Raw genomic sequence first — 22922 nt, forward strand, 5'->3', positions numbered from 1 at the left:
CCAAGTAAATTACATCGAGCGCTCTTCCCTGATCCAGTTCTCTAGTCACCCCATCAAAGAAATCAAATAGATTCGTCTGACAGGGCTTTCCTCTGGTGAATCCATGCTGCTTCTGATCAAACAACCCACCGGATTGTAGTTAATTCACTATCCTTTCTTTCAGCAGAGTCTCCATTAATTTTCCCACCACCAAGGTGATGCTAACCAGCCTCTAGTTTCCAGCCTCCTCTCTGCTACCACTCTTGTGAAGCGGGACCACCACCGCTCTTCTCCAGTCACTAGGCACTACACCCTGAAACTTTAAACATAACTGGATATTTTTAAATATTGCTGGTTAGATCTAAAGTTATCCAATGATAGTTAACTGGATAACTTAAGCCTTAACTGGCTGTAATCAAAAGAATATAGCTGGTTAAGTGGCAAAGAACTGGGTTTAAAAAGAAAAGATTGTAGGTCTACTGGCCCTAACACATCCTCCCATTTTCACTCCCACCTGTGCTCCAAAGGCTCATCCCTGTCCCAGATAACATTAGATTTACCTTCAGGCACATCTAGAGTTAGCCAAATAATTTATCCTGCTGACTCCAAATATCAGGGTGAGCTGGATAAGTTAGTCAGCAAACTCAACCCCACCGAATGCCTCCAACATGCCTCTTGCTTTTTTCGGCTAAAACTTATCAAACGATCCTTCAAATTAATAGCTCTTTGATAAGAAACTAAGTGGATCTCGAAATAGCTAATATACATTCAACACAGATCCATTTTTTCGATTAATGTCACTTGCCTATTTCATTTTAATAGAAAAAGGAAGTACAAATACATTCCTTAAGCCTTGTTTATTTGACCCCTTTGTGACTATGATGACACCTTGAGCCTGAGAATTTACTTTGATGTATATTTCTTACTAATACAAATTGGTGCTACCACACGTTCCTGGCATAGCATTTGTGCCCCCATACCAGGCAGAAAAGTAAGTATATTTCACAACTTTATGGAATGGTCCATAAGTAGTACTTCCTCTTCATGCTGAGGTCACTGCTCCCTTTTTTGCAGTTAACGTGAGAATGTTGATCATGCGATTTAGCAATTTTTTAAAATACTAGGCTTTAATATGAAATGCAAATTGTTAAGATGATCAGCTGCACTAGGTATGGCACTAAGAGAAACCATTTGTTTATTTTACCCAGTAATGTATCAATCAGAAGATGAAAAATGCATTACGTAACTTGCTAAAGTTGTATCATTTGAAAAATGACAGATGAAAACCTAGAATATCCTTTGCCATGGCAACCACCATGACAAGAAATGTGCAGGAAACTTAGGTCAAACTGGATCTAGTAAAAAAAAGAGAGAGATGATGCCATTTTAGATGTTCTTTAATGCAAAAAAAATCAATTTATTTGACGAGATTTAATTGCAGGACTTTTAAAAATACTGGTGGAAAAGTCCTAAAAAATGTGAACAATGAAGAATCATGGAGCTAGCTTGCTAAAACAAGAAGCCTTCAGAATTCAGAAGCATCTGGGATCTGAAAAGTTAACGAAAAATGTGTTGATGTTACTGGAGCATGCCAAATTCCTATCATAAGATGCAGTTGGAAGACTGAGTCATGTTTTTCATGAAGTAAAAATCAGAACTCAAGAAAGACCCAGGAGCGTGGGATGGAGAAAAGGGGAGAGACCGACACCAGTTCTTAATATTTTTTAAAGTATTAGGGAGTCAGTTAACGCAGTCTGAGGCCAGAAAGGAGACTGAGACAAATGATAAAAACAAGGAAGTGTGAAGGTTTTAGGGGTGTGCACACATTTTTTTTGCTTTCTTCTGTATTTTTTCCATTTTGCTTTTTATTCGTTTCATTTTGCTGTGTTTATTTGAAATGAAAAAAATGAAATAAAAAAAAGAAATGAAAAACAAAAGTAAACAAAAATTATGCCTGGTCGCTCTTCCGTAACCCCTCCCCTCCCCACCCTCCCTGGATCTTCTTATTCGAAGTCTTCCGTCTTCATGGGGCAGAAGGGATCCCTGGTCACTCCTGCCTCAGCCGGTGTTACAATTGTAAATGGCTCCAGCAGAGTGAGGTTGTGCCATTATCAATATCTTCCATAAAAGAAAATGGCACTGTCCACCTGAGCTAGCCAGGACCATTTTTTTGTATTGAAGAAATTGGTAACGGTGCTGACCTCAGCCTACCATTGCCATTTACAATTGCAACACCTGCAGGGCAGGAGCAACCGGGATCACTCGTACCCCATGAAGAAAAAAGATTTGACATAAGGTCCAGCGAGGCTAGGGAAGATTGAGGGAGGTCCTGGAAGGTGTTTGTGTTTTGTTTTTGCAGCTGGGTGACCTGGTTTTTTAAAAAATGAGATGAATGAAAACAAACACAATTTTGTTCATTTTTCTTTCTTTTCATTTTCAAAATAAAATGAAATGGGAAATGTCGTTAAAATTCCCTTTTTTCTTTCTAATGAGTGCTTTCCCCTTGAATCTTTCATGATGCTTAGGTTTATTCTTTGGTACAATAATTTGCATATGGTTATGGCAAGGCAGCTTTAAGAACATAAGTACACAGGAAATGCCAGACTGGTTCAAACCAATAATCCATCAAGCCCAGCATCCTGTCTTCAACAACAGTTACTTGGAAGAAGTCCCCAAGGGAGAGCTCCATTTCCTGTTCACTCCCAGGTCCTGGCAGTAAGAGGTGGTATTCCTCACACCTATCTGGCTAATAGTTGTTAATAGACTCACCTCCACAATTTCATGAAATGTTTGCAGTTCAAGAATTTTATGAAGCAGATTTGATATTTTAAATCTAGAGACGCTGTTCATGAGATAAACATCATAAAGAGTGTCTGCTCCCCTGACACAAAGGACTGATATCTGCTGAGTAAACAGCACAAGAAGAACAATGTAAAGGCACAGCCTAAACAAAGATATTCAAAACACTGGAATTAATTTCAACAAGACATACAGACTACTTATTGAGGGCTTATTCATTTCAAGAGCAGACAGCAAAGGCTGAAATTAATTTTGAGAGCAGAGGCTTTATAGAGAGATATTCAAACAATGAAATTAATTTCAAAATTTGCAGGAAATGCAGCCAGATTACCTTATTTACAATACTAAAGGCTTATCCATTTCAAAAGCAGACAGCAAAGGCTATAAAGGGTTGGGGGATCAAAGCGTATATAAATAAATTCAAATTGGTGCCAAAAGTGTTATGATCGCAGGCCGCGGCAGACCGCGACCGGGGCCAGTCACTTACCCTCACGGCAGGGCCAGGCACAGACGTCGGGGCCGGCATCAGCAGCCGCCTCAGCAGCAGTGCTTCTGCCCTCCAAGATGGCCGCGGCGTTTCCGCGGAGCAGGTTAAGCCACGCCCCCTGGAATTCACTAGGGCTGCACGGGCGGCAAGAGCCTGGCCTTAAAGGAACCCCTACAGGATGTTAGGGGATTCCTTCCTGCTTGACTCCATCGTCAGTCTACTATTTAAGGCAAGGTCTGAGCCTTCAGACCTTGCCCTGGCTTCGTGGCTCTGGTGGTGTTCCTGCTTTTGGTTCCTGATTTGCTCCTCCGTTTGCGATCCCTGGACTGGCTGTCGTTCCTGCTTGGCTCTTGACTCCTGGACTGGTTACGGATTATTCTGGCTCTCGATTCCCGGACTGGCTGAGGTATCTTCTGGCTCTCGACCCCTGGACTGGCTACGGATTATTCTGGCTCTCGATCCCTGGACTGGCTGAGGAACCTGCTGGCTCTCGACCCCTGGACTGGCTGCGGGTACTCTGGCTCTCGATCCCTAGCCTGGCGGTGGAGTACGCTGGTTCTTGTTTCCCGGAACGACTTCTGTTTCCTCTTCTCTATCGACCTGCTGGAGGCGCCAGCTTCTGTTTTCACGACCTGCTGGAGGCGCCAGCTATCTGGATTAACGACCCGCAGGAGGCGCCTGCATCCAGATTTTCATCAATTACCTCCAGCAACCTTCGTGATTGGTCTCGCCTACCGACGAGAGGACCTCACCCCTCGCCGGACCAAGGGTCCACCTTCCAAGTCAGAACAAAAAGACAATCATGTGATCAGCGAGACCAATCCCATTGTTACTCATCAGATTGCAGATCCAAAAGGTAAAGTGAACAGTAGTATTGTAAATTAACAAACTAAAGAGAATAGAAAACAAACTTAACAGAATAAAGTTTACATAAAACACTCCAATCCATTTCTTAATTTAAACCAGATGATGAAAGTGTTTCTAGCCTATGTATCTAACATTGTTCACGTTGGAGCAGAAATCTTTGAAAATCAACCCCACAGGTGGAGGGTCTACAAAGTTCTATAGTGAAGAACCATAGGTAAGACAGAGAACGTGATAGAGAAGCCCAGTGTACTGCTAACGGCAACTCACCTTGATGTAGCCAAATGCTGCTGCACTGATCAAAAATTTGCATTTGCAAAATTTGCAAAAACTAGTGGTTTTGCCAACATATAATTTCAGACAAGGGCATATGATGACATACATTAAGCCACTTGATATATAATTAAAGGAGAAATGGAGCATGCATTGTTGCTGTGTATTAGGGTGAGTGAAATGAGTGATAGGTAAGGAAAGATCACATGTTTTACAGTGTCCACAGGGATTGTGACCTGAATGGGAAATTGACCGCTCTATAAATGGGCAGTATTCTGATGATACTAGGATGTATCTGAGATTGCATCTTCATTGAAAGGCAAAATGAAGCAGGGGTTCCTTAAAGATGCCGTGTGGAAGACCGCAATGCCAATGGTGGCAAATGATAGACATTTGTCTCAAAAAAGAAGAATATTAGAGGGCACAAGTGGTTCTTTCTTCCATTATGGAATTTGGTGGTTGTAAAAGAAGGTCCCTATTGAAGTAAAGGGCTCTTTTGAAGCCTAATTTAAAATGTGTGTCAGATAGTCATGGACTGTAAAATGAGCAAACATGATATGTGCCTGTGCATTTTAGTCATTTTTAGAGGAACATATCCGATGTAACCTAAAAAACTGGCCTACTGGAATCCTGTTGCGAAGTGAGCATGGATGGTAACTGGTATAGGATAATAGGTTATTCCTATCAGATGGTTTTCTGGATGGCTGTTGAAAAAGAATAATCCTTGACAGAAACTAGAACATCCAGAAAAGTAATGGCATCAGTATGTGTGCAGTATGAAAAACTTAGGTTAGGATTACACAAATTTAGCCAATGTATAAATTAGTGGAAGACATCAATTGTACTAGTCCAGACCAAGAAGACATCATCAATATAGCAACGCCAAAAAAGTATATATTGTCAGAAAGCAGAAAGATAGAGAAATTGTGATTCAAAAGCTGTTATCAAGATTCCAATGTGTCTTCACTGATCCTTCTATGTGCTGCTTTAAACATTTTTTGAAACATCATTATACTGCTAGTTTACTTACGTCCTCTTAGCAATAAATTGTACAGCTTAACTATATGTTGACTGAAAAGACACTTCCTTAAATTTATTTTAAATCTGTTACTATTTAGTTTCATGGCGTGCCCTTTAGTCTTGGTGTTATTTGAAAAGGTAAATAACTGCTCTGGGAGATAAGTCTTGACCACCATTTTCAATGGAAACCTACATCCCAGTCGTGGCAAAGAACTCCTTTATGCATTTGCACCAAATCTGTTAACTGTGCAACTATTTCAAGAAATATGATCCAAATACTATGATACACTCATTGATCACCAACTGCCTGGACTACTGTAACTCCCTTTTCAAAGGCATCCAACAATACAACTTGAAATGCCCCCTCCCCAACTGTTCTAGAGCACTGTAGCTAAATTTTTGGTAGAGGCTAAATCCACCAACCTCGTAATGCTGAGTTTGCTTCAGCTACACTGGCTTCCGACTGAGAGCAGGATAAAATTTAACATGTGTGAATCAACTAGGTCAAGAATATCTTTCCTAACTTGTGTTTCGTTACATTCGCACAAGAGAACTTCTATCTTTCCAGCAGACTCTTTTATCCTCTCCTTCACTGGTTTCAGTTAGATTGACATGCATGACACTTTGAGATTTAGCTACTCTGCCCCTAAAATATGTATTTATTTATTTATTTATTTATTTGCTTTTATATACCGACATTAAACATGGGTATCACATCGGTTTACAAGATAACTTTTGTGATAATGTGACGGCGGTCATCTTTACATTGTAACATTATAAATAACACAACTATGTATTGGTTTAAAAGTTGGAACATTATAAACATTAACACAACTATGTATTGGTTTAGAAATTGTAACATTATAAACATTGAGTAACACACGTTAACAAATTTCTTAACAAGTGACCTCTAATGCTACACCCAGAAACTTGTTCTGACTCATTCCAGAAAAAAAATAAGAGTTTGACTGTTTAGCCAGGCCTTCCCCTAGACTCCGAAGTAGAAAGTCATTCCACTACTACCTGCCTATTGGAACTGTTTATGACAATAAGATTCACCCATTTCTAGGCCATTTCCACCCACTTATTTGATATCTTTCACATTTGCCACACTTAGCTTACTTTTTAACTATATATATGTTTGTCCTATATCTGTTTAATCCACATCTTTATGGCTGCATCTCCCTACACTAGGGTGACCAACCTTTACATGAACCATAACTGGATACCCCACTAAACTTCATGCTTTGGGAGGGGAGGCAAGGGTGGGGGGAAGGTTACAGACTACTGTCATTTATCAATCCATTCATTACTTGGCTTTCAACCACACCCTCAATATACTTTTTTTTAATAAAATGTTATTTAAACTATCTTCATAAAGACATCAACTGCAGACTTTCTCGTGCAGTTTTGCTCTCTATCACAACTAAAGCCTTTCTAATACACCCCCACCTCCATACTTCCCCATAAACATACAGCCTCCTATCTTATACACACACACACACTCCCAAACACACAGCCTCCTTTCTCATATTCACACACATACACACGTACACTCCCAAACACACATCATCCTATCTCATATACACATGCACACTCCCAAGCACACAGCCTCCTCTCTCAGACACAGGTTGTGTGCTCTCCCTTTCCTTAAAAACTTCCCAGCCTTTCATCTGTGTCTCCCTTGGGCCACCTGTCTCTCAATATGCCCTCCCCGTCCTTTGTGCTGCTCTCCTGTCTCTAGACCCCTTCCTCCCCATGCTCTTGTCTTTGTCTCCTTCCTTCTTCCCTCCTGTCTCTCTCCTGTCTCTCTCTCCTCCCCAGTGCCTTCCTCTTTTTCTATTTCTTTTCCTCCTGTGTCCCCATCTCCTTTGTGTCTCTTCTGTCACTTCCTTCCCTTCCCCCCTCTATGTCTCCCTCTTTCCCTCATTCTCCAGTTATGCCTCTCCCCTTCCCTGTGACCTTCCTTCCTTCCTTCCATATCCCCTCTGTGTCTCTTTTCTCCCTTGCTTCCCATGAATCTATCTTCCTTTTCCTCCCCTTTTCTCTATGTCCCCTCTGTCTTTCCCCTTTCCCCACCCTGTGACTCTGACTATCTCTTTCTTCACCTTCCTCTTCTCTGTGACTGTATCCCTTGGCTGGCTTGCAGCAGCCCTCTTTCTCAGGTCTTGGTCCAGAACTCAGTGAGGGAGGGGAAGGGACCCAGAAGGCATTGCTGCAGAAATCTGTAGAGCCACTGGGAACTGAGGGCTGTGCTGTTCCCCACCTCCTCTCCCCATCCCATCCAATCACAACACCGGAAAGTAGGTAAGAGGGAGGGGACACAGCGCAGCTCTTGGCTCTGTCTTTCCCTGTAGCCAGGAAGCAGTGGGAAAGAGGAACCTCTTGCAAAAGATGGATTTTCAATGTCCAATCTGTACTTCTGTCCTTCACTATATAGCATAGATGAAAACCTGGCTGTCTGGTCCAAAACCGGGCAGTTGACAACCCTACCCTACACAGCTGCATACTGAGTTTTCAAAAAGCTTAATGCCAACCACTGAGAGGTAATTTTCACAGTGCTCTATTATTTCACACTCATGCTCTCTTATGCACACACAGGCTCACTCTCATACACATGCAGAATTTTACACACACATGCAGGCTCACTCTGTATTTACGAATGCAGGCTTTCTCACACACATATGCAGATTTTTTCTCTTTCATACACAAATGCAGGCTTTCTCTTTCTCATGCACATACAGTCTCTCAAACATATACACAGGCTCTCTGTAAGGGATAGAAACATAGAAACATAGAAATGACGGCAGAAAAAGACCAATCGGCCCATCCAGTCTGCCCAGCAAGCTCCCACACTTATCTGTTTCATTATTTTCCCATACCTATCTGTTTCATCTACCACCAAGTTCAGGGCCCTTGTTGGTAACTGTTTGATTCAAATTTCCTGCCATCCCTTGTCATTGATGCAGAGAGTAATGTTGGAGTTGCATCAAAGGTGAGCATAAGGCTTAATGGTTACTCCAGATCTTGACCTTGCACCGATGCTTGGTTACCCAGACTGCACAGATCAATGCCTTGTTGGATGTTGTCTGAATGTAAAACCTGTTTTCCACATTTCCCCCTACCATTGAAGCAAAGAGCAGTGCTGTATATTTATTCAAAGTGATGTATCAGGCTTAATTGGTTTAGGGTAGTAACCGCTGTAATAAGCAAGCTACCCCCACTCTTATTTGTTTACCCAGATTGTGGTAGCAGGATGGTCTAGAGCTTCACCATTACCATCCACCTCCTCTGCAGGTTGAGCCCTTGGATTCTGGTGGCTGGCAGGACTTAGGTGGGTCCCTAGGGTGGAGGTGCTACTTAGAATCCAGAGACATACCATAACAGAGTAGACAGCAGGCTTGAGAGGTTCAGAGGAGAGACAAGGTCAGGGCAAGCAACAGGCAAGAATAGTCAGGGCCATACAAGGGGTCAGGTGAAAGAAGCAGTGAATCAAAGTCAGGTCCAAGCAAGAGGTCAGGATCCAGATGGCAGAGAATCATGGTCAGGTGCAAGATCAAGGTCTGGAGTAACAAGCCGAGGGTGGACGTGGCCTCAAGGAAGACACTAGAAGAAACAACAAAGAAGACAAGCTGAATGTGGCTGAACTGGAAGGCAAGGCAGGATGCAGGAATGTTGTAGCAACACAATCTGCTAGGCAAGAGACCCATTTCTGAGGTGAGAAGGTGAAGTCCAGGGAGCCCTATATATAGGACTCAGGTGCTGCCATCATCAGTGAGCACTGTGGGCATTTTCCCGCTGCAAGCTCTTTAACTAGTGCGTGGTCGGGCACGCACATGCCTAATGCAGACTGGAGGAATGGCAGTCATGGTGGCATCCTGCATCACGTGAGGGGAGACTGGCAGCGTCGTGCCACAACACAAGGCCCAACTGTTAACGTCATTGGGGATAAGCCCAGCTGCTCGCAGTGTCTTCCCACGAGCCACGAATCCTAACACTCTCTCTCTCTCATACACACATGCAGGCTCTCTCTCTCTCTCGTAGCATTTCCAGGACTAATTTTTTGGATGGACCCAAGGTTAACATCGATGAGCAGTAGGCATATATGTCTGAACCTCTACTAGTTGTACTCAATTTATTGATAAATAATGCCTTAGCATGCACCCTACAAAGGATTTCTAAGTAGTCTGCAACATAAGCTGTTATGCATCAAGAGTGAAACTTTAAAATATTTTCACTCACTAATTTCAAGCACTTACCAATGTTAAAAATTTCCTATTAATGTGTATTAATTTATTTTATATTTATTGCAGTTAATAAAAGCACAAGAAAAATATAATGTAAAAAGCAAAGAACTCATAGCATACATCAGATCCAATCAATCATGTAATAAAACAAATAACTAGGTATTTTTTCAGAAAGGTAGAGATAATTAGAACTACAATAAAATAGCAATAATCATAAGAACAGGTACAAAGCAGAACTAGGGCAGTTCACATTACAACCCAACATACAAAAAAAAAAAAAAAATTAAATTCTGCTGTCACCTCAGCAAATCAGATTCCTCCAATGCTATACACTTTCAGGTGACTTTTAAAAGGATTTACATGCGTAAATGTAACATACTTTCATATCAATTTTAAAAAGTCAGTTACTCATGTAAAGTGCACTTATGCAAGTAAATCCTATGAACAATTCAATGTCATATAGCCATTTTCAAAAATCCACTTATACACACAAAGGGGCGGATTTTCAAAGGGTTACGTGCGTAACCCCGAGAATCCACTCCTGCGCGCACCGAGCCTATTTTGCATAGGCCCGGCGATGCAAAGCCCCAGGACGCGCAAATGTCCCGAGGCTTGAAAAAGGGGGCAGGGCGTGGGCGGGTCATGGGCAGTCTAGGGGTAGGGCAGGGCTGGAGCCTCCAGGCACAGAGGCCATTTGCCACTGTGCCCGGGATCGCGGGCCGGCCATCGGCCAGTGCACGCAACCTACACCTGCCCGGAGGCAGGCGCAACTTCTAATTTAAAGGTAAGGGGGGGTTTAGGTAGGGCTGGGGGACGGGTTAGGGAGGGGAAAGTGGGGGGGGGGGCGGAAGGAAAGTTCCCTCCGAAGCCGCTCCGATTTCAGTGCGGCCTCGGATGGAATGGAGGAAGGCTGCATGGCTCGGCGCATGCAAGTTGCACAGTTGTGCAACCCCTTGCATGCACCGACCCTGGATTTTATAACATGCACGTGGCTGTGCACACATGTTATAAAATCGGGCATAGATTTGTGCACGCCGGGTTGCGCGCACAAATCTACGCCCGTGCGTAACTCTTAATATCTGACCCAAAGTGTATTTACACGTGTAAAACCCAATTTTAAGGGCCTGATTTTCAAAAGCATTTAGATGCTTAAAAATGGGTTTTACACATGTAAATATACTTTACCTGCATAAATGAGATTTGAAAATTGCTACAGTAATTGCCATTGAATTGTATACAGGATTTGCCCACGTAAGTGCACCTTACTCAGGTAAATGGTTTGTAAAAATTGCTACAATAGTAGTTACATTTACACATGTAAACCCTTTTGAAATTTACCCCAGGGATGGTAACTTTCAAACAAGTGCACCAGTGCACATATATGTATGAGTTAGCGTGAGCCCAGATATGTGGCAACATACGCGCATATGTTATAAAATAGCCTAGGTGCGCAAATTTGTGCACCCAATTTTGCAAGTGGTTACGCACAGCCACATAACGTCAAGCATGAGCTGCGCAAGTAGGGGAATTTTATAATAGGCACACGTGTACACTATGACCAGTTTAACCAGTTCTTTGGCCTTCATTCTCCCCAATTACACCAGACCCCTTAAATCACTGTTTTGTTTTGTTTTTAAATTTACACTTCCTCCATAGCAGAATTAAAGTTATGCAGCACCGGATCTGGGCACATACCCAGGCACGTAGGTAAATGTGCGCACATCTATTGGCCATGCCCCAGAGCGCCCATGCCCTGCCCACACCACACCCCCACCATGTCTCTTTTTCTCCTATACAAAGTGTGTGCACATCGGCACATGCACACGCATCCCCCGACTTTATAAAATGCTAGATGCATGCCCATCTCTGATTTTTTGGCATGCACATCTCTTTTAAATTCATCTCTAAGCAAGCAAATGTTTTTTAAAATCAGGCCCAGTTGTGAAGTAACACAAATCCCTGCAAGTAAACGGCATCTCAGAACCTTGCCATACCATATAATTACAGCACTAACTCAGGATTTAAACCACAGCAAACATAGCTGTGAAAAGCCAGTAATGCAATTATTACATCAGGCCTTAGAACATTAATACACCACCTACTGGGCAAACAAAACAACCTGGACTGCTACAAATCCTTACAGAGAAGCTATACCTCAGACACATGCAGGCAGAATACAGACTGACCCCTACCTAATACAGAAATAAGGAGCTACAAATTAGAAACAGAAGCATACAAAGCAGAAATAGAAACCAGACTCTGAATAATGAAATCCTGAAGAAAGATCAAAATACAAAAAAATAAGACATGTGCATTCCCAAAGCTGGCATAATCCAATCACTAAAAATTCAAAATATATTTTTTTTATCTGATCTTTTTACTTTTCTAATTGGCTATTCCCGGTTTCTTTTTTTAACTTTCCCTTTGTTGATCATTTCTTAATTCCTTTTTCAAGGTCTCTTTTCTCTTTCTAATTCTTCTCTCTCCTCATATCTTCTTCCCTTCCTCCCTCAAAAACACTCACACAGGCTCATGCTTTCTCTCACAGGCTCCTTCACACACACACACACACACTCAAGCACAAGCTCTCACTCTCACATGCTTTTCCACACATATAAGCTCTCTCTCACATGCTGCCTCTCACACACACAAGCTGTTATTCTCATATGCTGTCACACGTTCTTACTTTTGCATGCTCTCACATACACACAAGCTCTCACTCTTGTATGCTCTCTCACACGCACATACACAAACAAGCTCTCACTTTCTCATACACAGACAAACACACAAGGCCTCTTCTTCAGCCACTGCCATACCCCTTTGGCAGCCCTGCTGCAACACGACCATTCCTCCTTCAGCTGATGCGGGGATGGAATCCCTCGGCATCCCTCTCTTCCTTAGGCTGCTGCAGAAATGGGATCCTGCAGACGCCACCTCCTCCTTCGACTGCTGTGGTCTCCTTCTTCAACCACCATGGCAAAGGGCTCTCACATCGGCCCCACCAGACCTTGTCTTCAGCTGCCATGAAGTGGCCATTGCAGAATGGGAACCACAATGGACAAGGAAGACCTCATGGTTGGACCACCCCTTAATCTGGTTGGCCACTTCTGAGTTTTAGCACCTTAGTAATACACATTAGTTGGTCCATCCCTTAATCCAGCCCTGTCCATGATGTCCTTGAGATGCCCATCAGTGAAGACATGCACCCCTTGGATACTCCTTCCTAAAGCTGTGAACTAGTTCCTTCCTAAGGAGCTTTTGTGTTTATGCCATTTGATTATGAGTGGTATTGTCCCCTAAAAGGGACCATAACAAGTACTTACCACACAGCTTCCTGTTAGCTCCAAATTCTGTCTACTGCAATTACAGAAGCTGCACTGTGAGATGTACAGTTTTGGAACACTGCAAGTAGAAAAGAACTCTTTGAGAATGTCTTCACTGATGACAGCCCAGATCCAGAGTCAGTCAACCTCCATTATTAACACTTCTGAATTATATTATTCCATGTTTTGTGCAGGCTTATCATTCATTGCTGTATTGAGCACATTTGTTTGGAAATTAGGGTCCTTTTTGTTTCCCTTATGCCTCATACCACTGAGTTGTGATCTGCAAACTCATTCAATGTGGCCTTTTTTTTTTTTCTTTAATTACACTCTGTTCCCTTAAATTTGCATTCAGAGCATCAATGCTGTCCTCTGCAGCTAAAACAGAAGTTTGGAAGCACAGTCTTTTGGGTAAGCTGCTTTTTTATGGTGGCTGACAAGGACCCGGATTTCTTTTGTGTGCTGCAGCACCATTTCAGCTGCCAAAATCTTTTCCTGGCCTGTTACAAGGGTCAGATTTGGCTCAGCAAGGAAATGAGACTGAAGTGCTTTATTTCTAGACCTCTCAAAATAGACAGTCACGAAGTATATCATTTAAGAATTTGCTGAATTTGGAAAATTCTCTGCAATGCTGTGCAGCACAGCTGTGTAGGTGGCAGTGCTCACATTACAACCTTGATTCCTCCTGTGGAACTGAAAACTTTGTATTATGACAAGGCTGGCAAGGCTAACGACTGAATGTATGATAGCATATACTGTTTTCCACACACACAGTCAAGAGAACAGCTCATTTCACTTCAGGCATCTCATTCTTATTTGTATCCAAATACACTGACTCTCTCTACATATGAGTCCCAGGAGCTGGGCTGCTTCAAATAAAATTCCTGAACGTGATCAACATTGGCCACAGCTGCAGGTGAATTTGTTGCTATGATTTCTAAGCTCAGCCCTGCCCTCTGAATGCTGGCTACACATGTTGGACTCGCTGATCAAGAAGTGCACTCTACAGCTGCTCATGCATGTCAACAGTAGAAAACGAGTGCAGAATATTAGCTGGAAGCGGTAGATATTAACTAACTTTTATTGTGTACACCAGCACCCACCTAGGTGGGAGCTGTACAGCCAGAAAAGAATACAAGACAGGAAAGAGAACGCAGAGAATGCCTAACACACAGCCTAAACATTCCATTCAACTGCAGCACCCCCTGCGGAATACATAATAAGACCAGAGAAATAAAACCAGCAGCAGTTACCTGCATTCTGTGTCTGTCCGTCTGTGTCTCTCCCTGTCTCTCTCTCTCTAAATATATATATGAAATGTACATCTATCTATTTGAGTATATATAACCACACTCGCTTAAAGCTGATAGTGTGGGGGAGCTGCCAGCAGCAGCGGATTCCCGATGAAGACCGGCCCGGGGATTCGCCGCCCAGGCCGGCCCAGGAGATACCACGTGGTCTGCCGAGCGCGGCTCTGTCACGGTCACGCTCGGCAGACCACATGACTACTAGTGCGACCGGCCCACCGGGGGGATGGCCGAACCACCCGATAGGCCAATCCGCCCCTGGCTGCCGGAGCTTCCCACCCATGACACGCGTGCATCAAGTAGTTTCGAAAGCTTTGTTGGGATCAGTTCATGTGTGTCTCTGCTCTCCTTTCTCCCTCTGTCTTAAAATTTGGAAGAGAGACTTTCAGTGCTTCCCTAATTCTTCTTTTGCTCAAGTGAGTCCTCTCCATACTCACGCTTCCTGCTCCACAAAGGCTGATGTGCCGTTCAATATTTTGGTTAAAGTAGGCATGCCTTGGACTTGAAAAGACTGGGAAGTTCTGCTCCACTAAAAGCCACAGAGTCTGGCAACAGGACCCTGAAAAGGGAGATTCCCTGTCACCACACCTGTTTTGTCTGGTACTGAATCCATTGAGTACCGTCATTAAATCCGTAGGCTATGGATTTGGCCTTAACCCTAAAGACATTGAGGTCAGTATTAGGGATGTGCATTCATTTGCGACGAAATAGGAAATATCATCTCTATTTCCTATTTCGTTCTGTTTCGGGGGGGGGCGGGGAGGCAATGAAACAATAAGAAAACCCACGAAATTTCATGTGGTTTTCTTATCATTTTTTTGGGGGGGGGGGAGAAAGGGCACATTAAAAAAAAAAAAAAACAAACCCACCCCAACCCTTCAAATTTAATTGCAAACCCCCATCGTCCTGACCCCCCAAGACTTGCTTGACCCCCCACCCCAAGAGATACCGAAAGTCCCTGGTGGTCCAGAGGGGTCCCGGAAGCAATCTCCCTCTCTCGAGCCGTCAGCTGCCACTAATCAAAATGGCGCCAATGGCCCTTTGCCCTTACCATGTGACAGGGGCTATCGGTGCCATTGGTCGGCCCCTGTCACATGGTAGGAGCAATGGATGGCCCCCGCCATTTTTTAAGACATCCATTGCTCCTACCATGTGACAGAGGCCGGCCAATGGCACCGATAGCCCCTGTCACATGGTAAGGGCAAGGGGCCACGTGCGCCATTTTGTTTACTGGCAGCCGATGGCCCGAGAGCGGGAGATCGCTCCCGGGACCCCCGCTAGACCACTAGGGACTTTCAGCAAGTTTTGGGGGGGTCGGGAGGGTTGTAATTAATTAAATTTGAAGGGTTGAGGTGGGTTTCAGTTTTCGTTTCGGGGGCAGCCGAAATAGAATCAGTCTGAACCACGGGAAAACAAAATTTCCCACGGCGGGCTGATAACGAAGGCTGAACCAAAAGGTTAGGCCAAATCACATCTCTAGTCAGTATTCAAATCTAACCATCTAAATGGTTAGATTTGAATATTTCCTTTGCTTATTTGGCCAAAAATTAGCCGGATAAGTCATTATCCGGCTAAGATTTAGCTGAATGAGCAATGGGCATTTTGGGAACATTCTAGGGCAGGGTTGAGTTAGCCAAATAATTTATCCAGTTAACTCAGTTTTGGAGTTAGCCAGAAAAATTATTAGATTTAACTCTAAACAGGCCTGAGAGCATTCTACAGTTATCTGGGAATCTTTTTCCAGATGACTTTATGCTTATTCGGCTACATTCAAATGAATATAGCAGGTTAAGTAGTGAAATACTATGTTTTGAAAAAAAAAAAAAGATTGTGAGTCTACTGCCCTGAACACAGCACCCCTCCTCCCTCTCACCCTAGATCCACAGGTTCAACCCTACTGGGCCAAGATTGCAATCACCTCCTTAAAATCCCTGATGTTTATTTTTTTTGTATAAATATACAGGTCGTGACTGGTGCCGTTCTCCACCTCTCCTCCCACCCCAACTCTATGGATCAGTGTACGTTTTTAAAAGTTTAAATCATTTCCCACTGTACCACCCTCCTGGTACCTTAATTTTACCTTAATCTTCAGCTCAGATCATGCTAGTGGCCTCCCGCATCTGGGCCCAGCACTTCCACCATCGCTAGGTAGCTACGCTGGAAGTATACACTTCCAGCACAGCTCCTAGAAGCTCAAAACTGGAAGTCTGCACATCCATTGTAGATGCTTACAGACAGCAGAAGCTCTGGGCCCAGATCTCAGTAGGCTGCTATCAAATCTGGGCTGAAGATTAAGCTAAAATTAAGGTCCCGGGAAGGTGGGAGGGTAAGGATTGGGGTGGGTGGGAGGAGCGGGGGGGGGGGGGGCATGGAGATTTGACATTTTAAAAACTTATATTGGACCAGGGAGAAGGGAGTGGGGAGAGGGGCCAAGACTGCCAGCGGCCCCAACCCGTATATTTTCAAAGGTTTTAGGGAGGAGATTACAGTCTTGGCCTGGCAGGGCTAAGCTTTTGGAACTAGAGTGAGAGGGAGAAGGGAGTCTGTTTGCAGGCTAGTAGGCTTGCAATCTTCTATTTATTTTTTTTATTTTTTTTTTAAATATACCTAGCACTTCGTCACTTAACCCAGACCAATGTTTCCAAAAACATATTTTGATTTTATAGGACCAATGTGAGTGTTTTAATGCAATCATCTTTTTTTCTGTTGATCTTGTCCTCCTATTAAAAAAATCTCTATGTTGAAAAAGAACTCGTTTGTATGCCTTTATCATGATAGAATAAGGTTACCCGTGTTCCAGAAATTGCATAAAAAGATTTTCTGTTTCTTTTTTGAAGATGGTAACATTCAAATAGTTTGTCCTATACCTTAAACATTGAGAAAAAGGAATACTGTCCTTGAGATTCAATGAATGCGAGCTGGTATAAAAAAAAAAAAAAGATAGCTGTTACGATCACTTGCTTTTCTGTATATTGTGGCTGTGAAATTGTCATCCAAAAATGAAATTTCAGAGATATGATGTTTCATCTCAAGTTGAATGTGTTCATTGGAAGAATTCAACCATTTATGAAAACATACTAATTCTTCCCCTGAACCTGGCCAGATCATAAACATGTCATTTATGTAACCTTTCCAAAAGATAAGTTTGAAAATGTTTTTCATGCTGAGAACTTTTTGCTTTAATGCTTCACCATAAAAAATGTGGAGACTATAAGACCTATGATGATACATGTAGCACAAAGAGTAAAGTCATCACCCTGTGCTAATGAGGTCTTTTCTCCTTACATGAAAATGATTACAGCACTTTAAGAGTGTTTAACATAAATTTGAATAAATTAGATCTGGCTATTATTGTTTGATGTGTCTACATAACAGATTTCCTCTGTCACGGTTTTGGTCCTTCGTTAAAATAAACCTCTCCTAATTTGATTTCCCTGAATTTCCATGTGAGTGGCAGAAGGACTAAGTGCGCAGTTAACAGTGAGCCAGTTTCCATAATGGCGCCTTGCTGTGTTGTTGCTAGTTGCCTCTCCTGCTGCTGTTCCCCGCCTGCTACACATGCCCTGCCTCTCTCCTAGTTCAGCTTCTAGCTGTGCTGTCCTTTGCTGTTACTGCCCAGTCTGCTTTTGGCCTTCTCATGATACCTTTGAGAACTGCCAATGCAGGTACCATTTTGCCCCTTTCATGGTGCCTTGGGATTTTGATGACACCATCCTTGTTGCTTTATCCTCACTTTATACCTTTTGGGTTTTGAGGCAACTGTGCTTCCTGACCTCATTCTATGCTTTGGGGGGGTTATGCCACTGTCCTGGCCATATTACCCCTTCATTCTATGCCTTGAGATGTTTATATCACTGTTGGTGCCACCATGCTCTTTTTTTGGCTGCTCATTCCACTATTGTTGGCATCACTTTCCCCTCTTTAGCTGCCTTGAGGCGTTCTTGCCACTGTTGGTGCTGCTTTGCCACCTCTTGTGGTGCCTTCTGATGCTCATGCCTCTGTTCTTGGTTCTTGGTACATGCTTCCCCTCTTTCAATGCCTTGACAAGTTCTTGCCACTGTTGTTTGTGATCTTTGCCCCTCTTACGGTGCCTTGGGCTGTTTATGCTATTGCTGGTATCACTTTGTTTCTCTTTTGGTGCTTTGGGTTGTTTATGCCACTTTTGTTGGTGTCCTTTACCCCTCTGTTAGTGTCTTGGGTTGTTATTGTAACTGTTGGCGCTGTTATGCCCCTCTTGGTCTGTTTATGACATTGTTCAATTTAAATTGCACCCGTGACAGTGCCTTGGGCAGTTGATGCCACTCTTGGTGCCACTTTGCTCCACTCTTGCAGGTGGATTTTAAAAGCCCTTCGCGTGCCAAAGCCAGGAGATACGCAAGTATTTCGGGCCAGCACATGCCGCACAGATTTTAAGAGGCACCTGGGCAGGCATGTATCTCCTTGAATGAGCACAAATCGTGAAGTCAAAAAAGGGGTGGGGCATGGGCAGAGTCTGGGCGGGGCATGGGCATTCTGGGTCTATAACCTTAACTTTGTGCGTAAGTATTTACGTGCACAAGCATTTCTGCTATGGATGGTGTATAGGTTTTAAAATAAAAAAAATTAGGGCTAGCCAGCAGGGTTTGAAAGGTTGGGGCTAACAGGGTAAAAGAGAGGCTATCTAGCTAGTGGGGGTTAGGAAGTCCTATCCATTACTGGGGCAAACTGGGAATGAACTGGGGAAACGGGTGTTTGTGCCGGAGCGCATGCCTAGCAAAATCCATCCATTTATGCGGTAGAGGCAGCATCTGCACGCACATGTGCGCATCCATATAAATTGCACGCATGCATACAGCCAATTTTATAAAATGCACGCATATATGTGAGTATGTTATAAGATGGCCATGTCCATTCACGCGAGCCAGCATATGCACATACATGTACGCCTGAGCAGCTGTTTAAAAGTTACTGTCTTGGAAGGTAATTTTCAAAGGAGTTACACGTGTATATGTAACATTCTATCGTAGCAATTTTCAAAAGCCATTTACTCGAGTAAAGAGCATTTACATGTGTAATACCCAAGTTTAAGCATATAAATGCTTTTTAAAATCTGGCCTTTGGGGTTTTGGAGTGCTATTCCTGTGTTGCTGTTGCCTACCAGTAAGTTTCATTAAAGTTGAAAGGAAAAATGCAGTGTTAGAGCCCAAAATAAGATGCATTTCTTCCTCATTTGACTTAATTGACAATTGAAGGAATGAACGAAGGAATTACACAAATACATGAAAAAAAAAAAAGTTTCATTTGAAACAAATGAAACAAATCATGGAGGCAAAAGAACTGAACCACATTTTTTTTCCATGCACATTCCTAAACATGATTTCCTTAATGAACTTAAATCAAGCTGAATTCAAACGTATTTCAGATTGTCTTCAAATCATTCTCACATCTCTATCCCCTACCACAGAAAATCTAAAAGTACATATTTGGCAAAAGCTTATTCTCTGCCATAGTGAAGAATCAGGAAACTGGTCATTGATGCTGATGCAGAATCCACACATTTTCCTGTTAGAAGAGTTTCAGTATCTTGATTAGTAATATTGCAGAAGGATTTGAGGAAATAAATTATTTGCAGATGATACAAAAATTTGCAGTAGGGTAGTCACACTGGAAGGAGTGCAAAAAATGAAAGGAAATTGAAAAATTGGAAGAATGTAAAATGGTCTTCAAAGATAAGAATGCAAAAATCCACTAGCTACATTTAGGACAGGAGGTGGAAACTATTAAACAAGAAAGAGATCTAGGAGTAATCATCTCAAATTACTTCAGTGTAATAAAGTGATAGAGAAAGTTAATAGTATGTTTAGTTGCAAAAGCAGAGGTATCATCTGAAGGTCATATTATCCTTGTATGGGTCACTAATGAGATCCTACTTTAAGTACTTTACTTGTTTCTGGAAGCCATGCTTTTGTTAAGATTAAGTGAATAGAAGCAGATTTAAGAAGGGTTACTAATATGGTATAGAGACCGTAACACAAACCCTACACAGAGAGGCTAAAGACACTGGAGGACAGGGGGAACATGAAAGAAAAATTTAGCAAGCTTCAATGAAGTACAGGAAAGTGCACTTTGCCATAGAAAGGAAATTCAAGGACAAACATGCAGTGTTTAAACTAAGTTGTACTGTAGCATAATAGCGGTTAATGTGCAGATTCTTGGCAGTGTGATCAAAGTGTGAAAATCAAAAGATTGAAATAAGCAGAGACAACATGTTGGGCATGCTTGAATCCTTGTTTGTATCATCCTTATATGGTCTTTGCACAAAAAATCATGCTAAAAAAAAAAATATGTAGCATGCATGTCAATTAAAATTTATTGTGCATGGTAAAACCCCACTTAATGTTTAATAAGTTTAACTGTGTGCACATTAAATTTTACCACACTAGCGTGACCACAAGCAGGCCCAGATTTAGGCATAAGCAACACAAGCAACTTCCTCTGGCGCCAAATTTTGATAGGCGCCAGAGTTTTGCTGCTGCACCTGCTATGCCCCTATCCGGGGATGCCTCCCAAAGTGGTGACATCCTGATCCGGGGCAGCAGCAGCACAGCTTTAAAAAAGAAATTCAGAACAAGACCTCCAGTGCATGCAAATTCCTGAAGGAGCCCCCCACCCCACAAATGGGTTTCCATAGTAACAGGAAGCTCATGTGGGAGGAGGGGGTGGGGCCACCACAGGGCCTTGAGTGCACGAGTGGCTAGAGAGCCCATGCTGAATTTTCTTGTTTAAAATTGTGGCTGCTGCTTGATTGGATGCTGCCACACTAGGTAACAAGCTGCTGGGAGCTGGAGAGGGGAGGATCTTGATAGAGACAATCAGGAGGTCCCTCATCCCCTCCCTTCCCTCCTCTTCTCATCCCTCCCCCCCCCCCCAACCCCACTCTAGACACATTTTAAGGGGGAGATATGGGAGTGCAAGCTTCTACCCAGCATTTTGGGGGGTGGAGGGTGTGGGTGCTGTCTATGGGCACCCAAAATGTAAATCTAGCTCTGACCCCTTTAAGTACTGTACTTGTTTCTGGAAGCCATACATTTGTTAAGATTGTAAACAGGGCTGGTGCAAGGGAAGTAGGCGCCCAAGGTGACTTCTGCCTTGCGACCGCCTCCCCCCCCCCCCCCCAGTCAACTCGCACCCCCCCCCCCCCCAGTCATTCCGTCCCCACCTTATCTCTGACTCCTACCTCTTTCACGCGCTTCTTGCAGCCCGACGAATCTCTACTCCTCTTTGCTGCGAGCGGTATCCTGCTTGCGGCATCACACGGCTGCTCTTCGGTGCCCCCTAAGGGTCGAATGTACACACCGGCCCTGATAGTAGTGCTGTGCATGCTAATTGCCATCCATGCTAACCACCCTAAAGTGTAAGGGTAGGTTAGCACAGAGAATTTCCTCTCTCCTTCCTTCCCCTTCCCCCACCCCCCTGCTATCATTTCCAGGCTGCACTGAGTTTCTCCATGTAGCCATTTTATGGCTTCAGTGCTTGAGTACTCAAGAAGCTCTGCACCTAGGGTAATACCTCTTATATAGAATTGTTTAATTTTTCTGATATTTATTTTAATTCTGTCATAAAGTGGGGTGCTAATTTGTTTGGATTTTTCACATGGGGATGACAATGTTCAATTCCATTTAACAAATAAATAGTGAGCAACCTATCTGAAAACTGCCCTTCTCAAAATGGCTAAAAAGTACTCATGGGGTTCACAACATGCATACTTTCAACCAAACTAAAAATGGGCATTCCTGGAATGTGCGTTTCACTCAGGGGAGTAAAGTACACGCTCGGAATGGCATTTCTCTCTTTCCTCCATCCACAGCAAAAGGGGGGTGCAAAAGAGGGCTACCGAAAAATGTGCTCTCTGTGCCTATGGCAAAGCCTTTGAAAAAGGAGGCCTGTAGAAGGGCTCAAAGTTCATTTCCCAATATGCACATTTGTTCTCATCAGCACTAAGAACTGGATGGAAGAAATGACCTGAGCATATTCATGTCCTGATGTCTCTTTCTGAGCTCAAAGGAAGAGGCTAAAATGCTGGTCTACACTTCAGTCACCGCTCTGCCTCATTTAAGGAAAGCTTCAAGCCACTAGTGCAGCTCAAGACCATGGGAAGCAATGGGGAAAGTACAGTTCTCACAAACTCCTACTCTAAAATCTGCAAACATCCATAGGAATAAAAAAATCAAGCCTGCTACATTTCCAGACATGAGGAGCAATAGAAACCTAATTAGAGGAAAAACCAAGTGGGAAAGGAATAACTTTAATAATTGTCCTCAAAGTCATGGTTTGATGGATCACCCATGTGCGAAGCGACAGCAACGAGGAGAGTCGGTCTGTGTTTCCAGCTTAAATGTTTCCAACTCATTTTATTTAGAAGGTTTAACAGCGGAAACAGGTTTCTTAGCTTTCTGAGCAAAGAGCATCTCTGTTGGCACGTGAACAAGCAGAACCCTTTGTCCCTCTGGCCATACAGCATGCACTGTACAAGCAAAGCCCTTCTCCTGGGTTTCCAGGACTGAAAGGTTCTGGCAAAAGTCCTTCCCCTCCAGGGCTTGCAGAATTAGAGAATAAACTTCTAAACCAAAGTCTTTATCTGCAA

The sequence above is a fragment of the Rhinatrema bivittatum genome, chromosome 5 (assembly GCF_901001135.1).
Source record: "Rhinatrema bivittatum chromosome 5, aRhiBiv1.1, whole genome shotgun sequence".
Lineage (NCBI taxonomy): Eukaryota > Metazoa > Chordata > Amphibia > Gymnophiona > Rhinatrematidae > Rhinatrema > Rhinatrema bivittatum.